This window comes from Macaca mulatta, chromosome 2, assembly GCF_049350105.2.
Source record: "Macaca mulatta isolate MMU2019108-1 chromosome 2, T2T-MMU8v2.0, whole genome shotgun sequence".
Classification (NCBI taxonomy): Eukaryota; Metazoa; Chordata; class Mammalia; order Primates; family Cercopithecidae; genus Macaca; species Macaca mulatta.
In genome coordinates, this window is record NC_133407.1 from 197,712,648 (window position 1) to 197,724,944 (window position 12,297).

Below are 12,297 nucleotides of genomic sequence, written 5' to 3' on the forward strand. Positions count from 1 at the left end.
GCTTTTCCTAGTACTGCATACTGGCCGTGAGCAGGAAGCAAAGCTGATAGAGTGGCTGCAGATATGTCATTACATGGCTGCCTCTGTCTTCTCTGGGAGTTCTTAAATAGAAATAATGTTGCTCTGGAGGGTGCAGAGCTGGATTTTTGGGCTTTGGTGGCAACCAGCCTTAGCAGAGAATGAGTATGTCATGCTTCAGTGCCACTGCTTTTAGTATTTATTGTTTGCGAGCATGGTTTTGAGAATGTTGCTGGAAGTAAGAAGAAAGAAGGAAAATAGGTATTGAAGCAAACAATAATAAAAGAGATCTATCACTGGAACTCTCTGTGCAACAGGCAGTGAAGTAATTTAAGATGTATTTCACTGTTTTTTTTTTTTTTTTAAGAAAAAAATCTAAGGTGAAAAAATTAAATGGTTTATCTTACTATCCTTTCTGTGGTAGTTTTTATTTAAATATGGCATCTTTGATATTGCAGACTTCTTTTTAAAAATTAGTTTCATTTAATATCAAGGATATATGTCAGTTTCTGGTATAGGGTGGGGTGGACATTTTGAAAATGAATAAGGAAGTATCAGAAAGCTTTAGATATGTTATATCCTTGAGGATATGATACTGTGAGCAAATAACACTAGAGAAGCCTTACCAACCTGTAATTTCTTGAAGACAGGTACCACATTTTATTCATTTTTATTTTGTTCCAGCGATATTTTATTCAGGAGTGCCTACTATTGCTAGATATCTGTTTAGGTATTGGAGATTTGAATAGATTATATGTATGCAAGTATGGGATTACATATGTATATATATGTACATATACATATTTGCTTGTACATATGTACACATATATTTACTTGTACATGTGTACATGTACATATATATACTTGTACATGTGTACATGTACATATATATACACACACATGTGTGTGTGTCCATGCATATACCCTAGAGCCTAAACATTTTTGGAATGAGTTAATAAGTGGGTGAAAGGGGGTGGTAAAACTGAATATAGACAGAATCATCGAAGCCTTAAAGGGTCTCATACATTCCATTTCAGCAGAATGGTCAAGTTTAGCTGGCCATATTTTGGATTAGGACAGTTATGACTACTATTATAGTGATTTGAACAGTAGAATTGCTAATGAGATATAAGTTTTCATTGTTTGGCTGTCTTCATCTCTTCCTCATCTACTTTTCAATAAACTTTCAAACTTTCGTTAAAGTAGACAATTTGATTAAACATGTTCTACCTTAAAACTTTTAAATTATTTTTAAACAGTAAATTTTAAAGTAATATTATAGATCCTTTCATAATTTACTTAATATTTTGTCTTTGCATGTTTATAGTAGGAAAAAATAGAGAAATATAGATAAAAGCAAAGAAAAATCTTTGTTAACCCCATTATCAAGAGACCATAGTTACATTCTGATATACAATGTATCAGATAAATTTTCTATATCTTAGTGTACATCCATAATTAAATGGGCAACAGAAAACTCTTTAAACTTGATTATTCACTTAGTGTATTATGAACATCTTTTTCTGTCACTAAATGTAGATCCAACACTTCAATGTTAAATGTATGAATGTCACATACATAGTCAATAATATTATATCCATGATATGCATGGACAGTGCTTAATAATTTGAAGATATTGTACATGAGTATTAATTCTGACAGCTAAGTTTTCCCATAAGAATTTTGAGAATTCTTAAAAGGGATTTGAAATTGTGTTGAATTAGCCACTGTTACAAGTTATTACGATGATGATGATGACTCTTTTTAAGGTACTTTAAAATAAAAAGATCTTTTAAAATTCTGGTTCTGCTAATAACTTGCTGAGTGCCCTTAGTAAAGTAACTTAACTTTTCTGATTCTTGGGTTCCTCATTTGTGCAACAAGTACAGAATTCTTAACATACAGAATAGAAAGAATTAGCTATTGTTTGGAGGGCACTTAGCACAATGCTAGGTATATAGTCAATGCAATCATCGGTATCAGTTATTGAAATCACCCCAGGTTGTTAAGAAATTTTCTACTCTTACAAGCATCTCATGGTGAAACATGCTGAGAGAAACATTTTTTCAATCTCTGTTTCTTAATGGTTGCTATAGTAGATGCTGAGGACATAAAATTAAACAAAACATGATCCTTGGCTTTATGGCACCTATAATCTGGTAGGGAAAATATGTCAGCAGAGAAATTTATAATACTGTATAATTATACTATTGGGGCAGTTTGACCATAGCTCTCCGTGAACTCAGTCTTGGGAAAGGTTGACCCAGAAGTAATGAGGTGCCTGTGTGAGTTCACTGTTTCACTTGGTTTAATTATGAATAGGCCAAAACAGTAATTATCTGTATCAGTATGTCTGGTCAGAGTACGTTGGGATCAGAGAATTGAAAAACTGTTCCTCATAAGCAATACAAGGCTTAGGTGAATTTAAAGTTTCCATTTTACTGATGTTGAATAGGCTCCTAAATTAAGTATCAGTATGACATTATTAGCACACAGATTTAGTTGTACTTACATGAAATTTAACTTTGGGTTTTCTTTTAAACATGCTTGTAGCATTATGCTCTTGGTTTTAGTAGTTTCATTTGGTGAGGAACTTGGTAATATGGCAAGTGAAATTTATAAATGTTACTTTACATTCCTACATTACATTGTTACAAGACCTACAGAGTAGAGTTGCCCAGTAACATTTAAATACCTTATCTCAATTTCAGTTTGGGTAAATAGTTAAAAGAGTAAAATATGCGATGGAGAAGATGTAATAAATTGAGACATGCACACAATGCAGAGGACCACTGTACTTGCCAGACTGTACCTGTGCTTTCAGACCTATTCTGTTTCATCGGTGTTAGGTCATTGGCTGTAAAATCTATGGGTTTGTGTGTATAAGATAGATCTCTCTCTCTATATATAGATATATATACAGTGTGTGTGTATGTGTGTGTATGCGTATGTTATGCAATGTGATATATGTGTAGATAGATATAGATATGTCTTGAATTTTTATAAATTAAAAGAGATCTTGCCAAATGTAGGCAATCACTGTGAAAGCTCTTATGATCTTTGTAGTTTTGTGCCTGACAGAATTTTGAAACCTTTGTCTCTCTCAGTAAAGGCAAAGAACTGTCAGAGTGTTTGATAGATCTTTGATATTTCACCACTATTTAGTCCAAAAGATGTGGATTTTTTTTTGTTGGAAATATATCTATCTCCTGAGATTCTTTAATATATATTAATATAGTGTGTCCTATACCCTTGTCAAAGTGATAACTTGATTCATTTATCCTATTTCTAATATAAAAACATTCACAAAGCTAACATCCATGGCTATCTGGCTATATTTAATAAATTCATAAGTGTGATTGGGTTTGTTGATTTGCAAAGTGTCTATTTATATAAGTTTTCTGATCTTTGATTATTGTTTTAGGTAAAAAAATTAGTGTTAGTTTTTACTTTACAATTGATATAACCATCTTGTTTGAAACTATTATCATAAAGATATAAATTCTTATATCTCTGTTATAGTTTCAAACTACCTATCAAAACAATACTTCAAACTATGTTTTAAACTATATATGCAAAAAGTATTTGTTTCCAGATCTTGCTTCAGGTCAGTTAATTCAAGTTCATTGTGACAGGAACACTCCCCAAATAAAAATTCTCTGGGCAATTAAAATCATATGTATCTCTTTCTCTTTGTTGACTTTAAAAAATAAAATAAAGCCGGGCACAGTGGCTCATGTCTATAATCCCAGCACTTTGGGAGGCCGAGGCAGGCAAATTACTTGAAGTCAGGAGTTTGAGAACAGCCTGGCCAACATGGCAAAACCCCATCTCTACTGAAAATACAAAAATGAACTGGGCATGGTGGCACGCACCTGTAATCCCAACTACTCGGGAGAGGGTGGGAGGATCGCTTGAGCTAGGGAGGAGGAGCTCGCAGTGAGCCAGGATCACACCACTGCACTCCAGCCTGCAAGACAGAATAAAGCCTTGTCTCAAAAAAAAAAAAAAAAAAAAAAAAAAATCCCAAAAATAAAATAAGAAAAGTTAAAATAGTTGTGAATTTGTGCATGTACTGTAAATGATGTATTTTAATGTTTTTCAAGTGAGTTTTCTACCAGTTTTATTTTTGACCAATTGTATCACACCTATAGCAGAATTTTGTTTTCTTCAATGGTTCAACTTATTAAAATTATTTAAGACATGCTAAGTAACAAGTAATTTAAATTTAGTATAGAAGATTAAGTCAGCTGGGAAACTGTAAACTGCAAAACTTATTGGGGTGGGCCGGGCACGGTGGCTCATGCCTGTAATCCCAGCACTTTGGGAGGTTGAGGTGGGCAGATCACCTGAGGTTGGGAGTTCGAGACTAGCCTGACCAACATGGAGAAACCCTGTCTCTACTAAAAATACAAAATTAGCTGGGTGTGGTGGTGCATGCCTGTAATCCCAGGTATTGGGGAGGCTGAGGCAGGAGAATCACTTGAACTCAGGAGGCAGAGGTTGCAGTGAGCCAAGATTTTGCCATTTCACTCCAGCCTGGGCAACAAGAGCGAAACTCCATCTCAAAAAACAAACAAAACAATACAAAACAAAACAAAACAAACAAATGAAAAAACTTATTGGGGTGATATTAAGAATGGTCAAGGACCAGTGCTTTGGAGGTAAAATCTTGGATTTATATTTCAGCTTCACACACATACTAGCTGTGTGACCTTGAGCAAGATTGCTTAATGTCTTCAGTTTTCTCATCTGTGCAATAGGAATAATACTACTTTTCCCGATGTTGGGTTATTGTGAGAGTTTAAATAAGCTTTCATTTGTAAGTTAGAACAATGTCTGGAATGTAGTAAGTGCCCCATAAGGTACTGATTATTGTAATTTACAATTTGTAATATTTATAAATTATTATTATTTTTTCTGTCCATATTATATCTCTTTTTAAAATTCTCTGTGTTGGCCAGGCACAGTGGCTCACGCCTGTAATCCCACCACTTAGGGAGGCCGAGGCAGGTGGATCACCTGAGATCAGGAGTTTGAGACCAGCCTGGCCAACATGGTCAAACCCCACCTCTATTAAAAAATACAAAATTGGCCAGTCGTGGTGGTGCATGCCTGTAGTCCCAGCTACATGGGAGGTTGAGTCAGGAGAGTCGCTTGAAGCCAGGAGGTGGAGGTTGCAGTGAATAGAAATTGTGCCACTGCACTCCAGCCTGGGTTACAGAGTGAGATTCCGTCTCAAAAATAAATAAATAAAATAAAAAATAAATAAAATAAAATTTCCTGTGTCTGTTATATTTCATATGTGGTTTATACCCTGCATTTTATTTTAAGAAAAAATATAAATGTAACATTATGTTTCTTGTTCATGGTAAAATATATACACCTTTTGGTTTATGTGGGAAATGTGCAAAGTAACCTTTGTGTTGAGGTGCTTTTTTTTTCTTCCTAGGTTGGGAAAATTTAGTACCCAACTAAGAATCAAAGAAGTTTAGAGTATGGATTATAGGATGGAACCTTTCAATTCAACTTCTTCATCTGATAGAAGAAGAACCTGAAACTTTGAATGTTTATCTTTCCACAGGTCACATCGCTAGTACCTTAATTGGGTCTAGAATGTGTATCTTTCGATTCTTTAACCTCCCTCTCTATTTTGTTTTTCCCATGGTGAGTATAAAATTTTTGACAATGTTCGAGTAACTGTAGCATTCGTATTGAAAGACAGAAAAGACATAAGCATCCTCACTTTAAAACTATTCATGGTTACAATGAAAGTCACATTTGGAACAATATCCTAGTGATGACTTAAAAGATTGGAATTGCTTCTCAGCAAGTTAGTGGACCATACATTCTCAGGAGCATACTACTGTGCAGGTGTGGTCCACTCTGCAGAGGGCCTAAAGCTTCTGTCTCTCTAGCCCTTACCTTTGGTCTTTGCCACATAATTTTTCCAAAAAGAGAAACCTGAATACAGAAGAGCAGAGTATTATTTGAGCCAGGAGCTGTTGAAACATTAAGTCAGAATTCTTCCTGGAAATCAGCAGATTAAGACTGTGTTAGCTCATGTTTCATATTACACAAGAGAAAATAAACTGAAAGGTCAGTTGAACAGTTACAGCATTGCCCTTTTCCAAGGTAATCAGCAGAGCATGTAGCAAAGACCTGAACAGGAGCGTGACTGGAAAGAGAGTGGCTGATAAAGAGGCCGGCAGCTTAAAGTGCTTGGGACAATACTTGACACTTCCAGGCCTGACCAGATGGGCCATCTCTCAGGGCTTACCTTCAGTAATTCTGATTTATTGTATTCAGATGTGTGTGTGTATATGTGTCTGTTAGGCAGTCAGGTTTTCACTTTGCGAGAAGACTCTGGAAATTTTAATATTGACCATTAATCATACCTCAGTAAACTGTAAGGGCAATATATTATTAATTTATTTGTAACCAAGAGACAAGGCACAGTGATTAAAATTAATTTCTAGTTATATTTTGTTAAATTTATTCTAATTTGTTAAGTCAAAATATGTTTATATTAATGGCTTTATAGTAGGTTCTTTAAGTTGTGTCATTAAACGTGATAGTATTTCCATGATTCTGAAAGTAGAATAATGTAGTATAAATAAATACTTTATTATTAAAAGAAATGGAGAGTTTTAAGGATTTCTAAATGACACCACTAAATGGACTTTGTCTGGTTTTTTGTTAATTGAATAAGAACATTTCTTTTTCTTTTCTTGATTTTATAGGATTTAGACCTAGAAAGATCTTAGCAATGGTCTCCCTTGACCCCTCACATCTGTGGCCTAGTGCCAGAAATTAAGAAAGAATATTTAACAAGTAATAGCCACTACTTACTTTTGGGATACTATTTTAAATAGTAGCAACTTTTAGAAGATAATAGTTTTGAATTTACCTCATACTCCCCCCCGCAAATACTTAATGATCTCTTTATAACCATAACTTCTCTATATATTTTATTAATCTGAGACTGAAAGCAGCGAATTTTCATTGCACTTAACTTTAAGTAAGAACAAAACTATGACTTAATTAGCTTTTATTGCTTCACATCAGAAAATAAGAGACTAAATTTTTTCTTAAATGTGGACTGAGGATGTGTTTATTGGATTGGTCACAATGCATTTGATTGTGTTTTAGAGATGGTACAATGTGAATAAAATTTAAAAAGATTAAAATTAATCACACAGTGTATGCTTGTAATGGGATTAATGTTTAAATTTTATTTTTGTATGAAAATTAGCATAGCAGAACAATTCCAAATTTTTCAAGGTTTTAAGTTTTCTACTTAGAAATTGAAGACTAATGATTTGCTGAAAGTAGTTAATAATTTACAACTAAATGAGATCTTCATTTTTTATTTTTTTAAAAAGGAAAGATGTAACATTTCATAAAATAATCTATTTTTTGTGATCTAGTTATATATAAGCACAGCCACCTTGACATCAATGATATTATTCCATTTTATAAATGAGGAAGCAGAAATTCTGAGATTATTAAGTGAGAATTGAAGGTCAGTTGCTAAGGGGACTAGAAATATAACTCAGTCTTTTCTTTCTAAATCTATTCTTTCTTGTGTAGTACCATGCCTGGCACGTAGTAGGTGGTATATACCACTTAGTCCTAGACATATGAAACAACTCATTTGATAGCTAGTTTCAAATCTCATGAACCTAGGCGTTGATAAAGATTATAATAGTGAGAAGAGTTGTTTGAGTGAAAAACCACAGACCGGCAGTTTGAGCAGAAGTGAAAGGGTGGAAATTAACTGTCTGCATCTCACTTTTAATCAGGAGTTGTTTGCACAGAGTAGTTTGCCGTCATTTTAAAGAACAGTGAGAGGTTTGTGTTTTCGCTTCTGGAAGCAGGTGGTCTCCAGTGGGTCATCATATCCCCAGTTTATTATTCACCTGTGCAGATCTGTATACATTTGATCTTGATACACACCCAAGCTGATGAATTGAATTCTCAACTGAGAGAATACTATCTCCTTTTATAGCTGATCATTTGGTCACACAGGATGTTAAAGAGGAAGAGTGAGGAATTTATCTAAGGACTTCTTCCCATTTTCTGTCTCTTGTTAGTCAAAATTTGTCCTTTGGAGCCTTTATTCGTGTACACATTCATTTTATTTTGCTATGAACTAAATGTTTATATCCACTCAGAACGTAAATGTTGAAACTCTGATACATAATGTGATGATGTTTGGAGATGGTACCTGTGGGAGGTGATTCATTAGATCACAAGAGTGGCCCTCTCCTGACGTGATCAGTGGCTATATAAGAAGAGATTGGGGTGTGTTTAGCTTGTTTCCTGCCTTTCCTGTCTACCATGTCAGGATACAATGAGAATGTGGCCATCGGAAAACAAGGAAGAGTGCCCTCACCAAACGCTGGATCTGCTGGTTCTCAGTCTTGGACTTCACAGCCTCTAGAACTGTAAGAAATTAATGCTTGCTGTTTAAACCACTCAGGCTATGATAATTTGTTACAACAGTTCAAGCTGATCAAGACATGCAGTATCTGGCCTCTTCAGATAGTTGCTTGCAAGCCACAACCTCTATGTACAAGGAGAGCCAGTGGGACTGAGTAAATCAGGAAGCCACCTATATTATGTCTAATACAGTTACAGGAATTATATCTTTTTTATATTCTAATAGTCTATTAATTTTTCTGTTTATCTCATTTCCATCAGTCTTATTGAATACATTGTGTATCTATTCATTATTTCACATGAAAGATATTATGATAAAAAGATTAGAAACATTATTTCATTTGATTTTCAAAGCAGACTTAGAAGGTAAGTTCCATTATTCTTATTTCAGATTAGAAAATTTAGTTACAGTTGGGGAGCAGTAGGATTAGGATTCAAATTCAAACGTAGTAATTATAATCTTAAACCTAACTCTAATCATTTTATCACCATTCCCTAGAAAGAATCTGACAGATAATTGGTGCTCACTAAATATTTATTCATTGAATACTTAACTATGTGCCAATATTTTAGTTACTAGGAAGATATTAGGGTTCAAACTAGATAATTTTCCCACTCTTTGTACAATTTCAAAGCAAAGAATTCCATTTAGTTTAGTTAAAAGGAAAGAATTACTTCAGAATTACATTCTGTTTTCTGATTGTCTTTATCAATAACTTATGTAACGCTTTCCTACTCCTTGCTTTCTCTTCTACGGTCTCCCATATGTAACAGAGAATATCTTCAAGTCATAGACTTTGTAATGTCCTTTATCTCTATATTCTCAGTGACCAGCATAGTACTGGATGTACAGTAGACTCTCAGTAATGCTTATATAATAAATAGATGGATTTCACTATTCCTTGTCACCTTTGCTCAAACAGTTTCATTTCTACTGTTTTCTGATAGATGAAGTGAAGAGTGTATGCCAAGTTGAATACAGATTGGAAATGGCACTGAAAATTTATGTAGGATTTTGAAAATAGATGCATTTGGTTATTTGATAACATTTACATTTTAAAAATAAGAAATAGTTTTCAAAAATAAGAAACCATGTGTACCATGATGTCATTTAAAAAAATCTTTTCATTGCTCACTCTTGTATAACAGGAGGATCTGCCAGTATCTGTGCTTAATAGTCTACTTAATAAATACTTTATTAACTTATGGACTCCGCCTAGTAAAACTCATCCAAAATTCATCCTTCAAACTGCTCCCTGTAAAACATGTCTCTGATCACGTCAGTTATCTCCTCTGTAAAGTTTTTAAGGATTTTGTTTTTTATTCCACATATTATCTGATTGCAGACAATCTTTTTCATCCCAATTGGCCTCTGGAATACTCCACTTTCTCCTGCTCTGACAACACACAGCCAGTCGTCATGTCATCAAGAAGCATCCAGTTTTTACACATGTAATGCCCTTCTCTGGCTTTTCTCAAGCTGTCAAAAGATATTACTCATCCTTCAAGATACAGCACAAATGCCAGCTACTCCCTAAAGCCTTCTCCCAATCTCTTCTTCCAGTCAAAATCACTCGTTCTTTCCTGGTCTTGCTCATTCTTCTGTGAACACTTACTTATCTCAGGCCTATCCTGTCATGAGTTGCACAGTGTTTCCCACTGCACGGATGAACACCTTACAAGAAGGATCTTGTTTTATGTAACTGAATTATTAGCACACAATATATATAAATATGTTTATCCTGCAATAAGTATGTTAGGGTATTTTTGTTGAATAATTGCCCTGATTGAGGAATATAAAATACTCACTTTAAAGTCTCTAATGCTTAACCCTGATTTGACAGGCTTAATATATGAATAATTTTATATATTTTGGTTACTTTTCACTTAAGAAAGTTTCTGCGAGACACCTGCAGTATTTTTAAAGACTGAGTTGAAGAGCTTTTTTATCCTTCCAAAGATTCTCAAGTCTCCACTCCTTTAACCCTATTTCCTCCCTTTGAGCTGTTAAAAATTTCTCTTGAACTTTTACTTCTGTGCTTTTTCTTCTAATCCAAGTCTCCCATAGGAAGCAAATGACAAAGTAAAATCTTAAAAATAAGCTATTAAGAAAAGAATTTTCTTCATGGGTTTCTTGGGTTTCTGTCCCGCTCAGAAGCACTTGAGAATGGATTCTATACACAATACATTTCCAGGGAAGGGATTATCCATCTCCACTGACATATCTCCTGTGTTCACAGCCCTGTCTGAAATTAGAGCTTCAGTGCTGATCTAGGATGAACCAGCTGCCTTCCAGGAGAGCAAAGATTTTAGCTTGTTTCATTTTTTTTTTTCATAACTATCTAAACTGCCCCCCGCCCCTCCTCCCCACCCTGGGTAGTCTAGTCAACTTCATTTTCTTCCAACCTTTCCATAACTCATATGTTCAAATGAATTTGGAGTGTGTGATATATATTATGTGTTGGTATATTTATATTTGTGTTTTTCTATTCCAGGAAAAAAATGGAAAGCATTCTTAAACAGTTTTGGAACTTGAGGGGAAAAATCGTAACGTAGCTAATAGCTAATATGTGTTTTAAAATCTAAGCAAGTGTAATAAGTAAAAGAAAATTGATAAAGTAAAAGTACACTATAGTGTTACCACTTCAAGGTGGAGAAAAGTTCCAGCTACCATTTATTGAACGCTGTGGGGAATGCTCCTACTGTGTTTCATTGATTCCTTACAATCTGTGAGGTTCCCTCGAGCCCCCAGTTAATGTGTTAAGAAAATCAGGAAAAAGGAGATGAAGGGACTTGTTCAGAGTCACATATGGTGTATGTGAGTCTGGACTTGAAAGTAGACTATTTCTGGAAGTAAAGCTAATATCAGCTACCCCTGATTCTCTTAATTATAAGATTAAATTAATTAAATATAATTATAAGATTAAATAGAATTATAAGATTAATTACCTTAAGAGTAAAACATAAATAACTTTCTTTAAAAGTGAAATATGACTTTTAATTTGAGATTTAACTTGAAATCTACCTTTTGTGATTAATGATGTGATGTCCTTATTGCTTATTACCTTCTTGATCTTGGACAATTTATTTATTTATGTTTGCCTCTGTCTCTTCCTATGTAGCAGAGGGTTTAAAACATTGATATAGAGGTCACATCTGATAATTTTTGTAACAGTTCTTTATATCTATACAAAATGCTAGTTCCTATACTAATTTCATTTTATCTTCTTGGTTACCAAAAATTTGACCTAGTTTTTAAATATCCTCTAAATTCATAGCAAAATATTAAGAGAGATGACTATAGTAGGAGAGGGCACAGGCATGATGAGCTTGCTGTATCCTCAGGCATTTTCCTTTTTGAGCCACAGTGATTTCAAAGTGCAATGTGTATTTCTGTATCAGAAGCTGTAGGGCTGACCTTGAGGGAAGTCAAGATACTTAAAGTAATATAATGCTATAATCGTGTTTCCATTGAAATTTTACTAAATGGGACATTTGAAAATACTTTAAGAAACTTTTTTAGAAAATGATTATTTTTTAAACTTAAACTTTACATAAATCTGAAAGTTTATCGTAAGGTATTGTACCAACATTGAAAGTAAAATGATTACATTTGTTTACCCTCCCAATGTTATACCTTTTTGGAAAATCAGTAGTTTTCCTTTTATTATGAGGGTGTATGTGTGTGTATATCTTTTACCCTAAGTTCAATTTTTGTTTTGTTGATTGTTCTACATTGTTTGATCATTTTATTGCCTGTTATTACTTATATAATTTAATATGGATTATCATTTCCATATTCCAAGAAGTATAGCTGACTGATATCTGGAAGAG

At 34.0% G+C, this 12,297-nt stretch overlaps 1 protein-coding gene across 2 annotated transcripts in view; it reads left to right on the top strand.

Moving 5' to 3' along the window:
- GBE1 (1,4-alpha-glucan branching enzyme 1) overlaps positions 1 to 12,297 on the top strand; it is a 263,149-nt gene that overhangs the window by 34,891 nt on the left and 215,961 nt on the right.